Source organism: Haplochromis burtoni, unplaced genomic scaffold (genome assembly GCF_018398535.1).
Source record: "Haplochromis burtoni strain Fernald_Lab_line unplaced genomic scaffold, NCSU_Asbu1 Contig_55, whole genome shotgun sequence".
Taxonomy (NCBI): domain Eukaryota; kingdom Metazoa; phylum Chordata; class Actinopteri; order Cichliformes; family Cichlidae; genus Haplochromis; species Haplochromis burtoni.
In genome coordinates, this window is record NW_024582416.1 from 1762212 (window position 1) to 1763562 (window position 1351).

A 1351-nucleotide genomic window follows, 5' to 3' on the forward strand; every position below is an offset into this window, starting at 1 on the left:
CACACACACACACACACACACACACGCACGCACACACACACGCACAGATGCATTTATAAGCACTATACTTTTAAAGGTGTTCAGTAAATAAAAAAGCCAACTTATGCATCACGCTAGGATAATAAAGTCACAGCAAAAAACCAGGTCTTTGATGTAAATGCTAAACTTTGTTCCACAGTTTGAGGAAGTATGATACTAATGATGCACTGACTGTGGTGTCACACCTATGTTTGCACATTGAAGACAAGCAAATCTGCTTTTTAGTTTCTGACATTGGTGAAAAAAGATAAATGTACCTCCAGTAAGTACAGTATATTTTTATACTGATTGCATTATACTTCTGCCTCGCTGCGTTCCAATGGGATGTATTACTTTCAGCTGTATGGATGCAGTTCAGATTCGGATTAAAATGGCGCTTTTGTTGAGACCCTGCATGGACTGGGAAACATAATGAAGGGTTATGCATATTGCTATATGTCGTACTATTAGGCTCAGGGGGCCTCCCTTGTACATTTTCTTTGGGGCAACAGAAACTCCAGGAGGCATGCCTCTATGACTCTTAGGTGAGGCGTTTCAGGCATGCCACAGTGGGAGGAAATCCCACATTTTGGGAATGACTCAGTATCCCTCGCAGAAGCTGTAAAAATCGACTTGGGCATCTGTGCTTAGACTGCTGCCCCGGTGATGCAGACCTGCTGGATATGTGGCAGAAGATCCTGCCCGCTGTCACCAAGTGTCAACCAAGAGGGTTGTTGGAGTTTCTGTAATATTGTAGGTTCTTTACCTTACGATATAGAGTGCCATGAAACTGCTGCTTTAGCTTTTTCTACGCCTGTGCAGCAGAACGTAGACTACAGTCTGCTGTATGTGTCCAACGACATCAGAGTTGTTGATTCAATTTGTAATTTTGAGTTGAAGATGTTGTTATGGGTTTGTGTTAAGAGGGGTATAGATGTTACTGCCTTTACATTTACAGATTGTCGCTCTCTGACACTACATGCGTCACATTGTACTGATGCAATTAGCCAGCATTTGGAAAAACATAAAATACCCGTGAATGTCATTTAAAAAAGTTCTCCAGGTTATGTAAACTCATCATATACACACATGCAGCCACCCCGTCTCTGTCGACAAGCCTTCCACTGCCCTATGCTTTAATGACCCGCTCCCCAGCAGGCCTCGTTAACGTCTCCTCAAAACAAATTAGGAGGTGTTACACGTGTCATAGGTCACCCCGCTTCTCCTGTGGCAGCAGTGCAGTTTTCTCCTAAATTCGCAACACATGTTCACATCATCCGTAACCCTAAAAAGGTGTTAACTCAAAGTTCACCACCTCATTTAAATCCCTGGT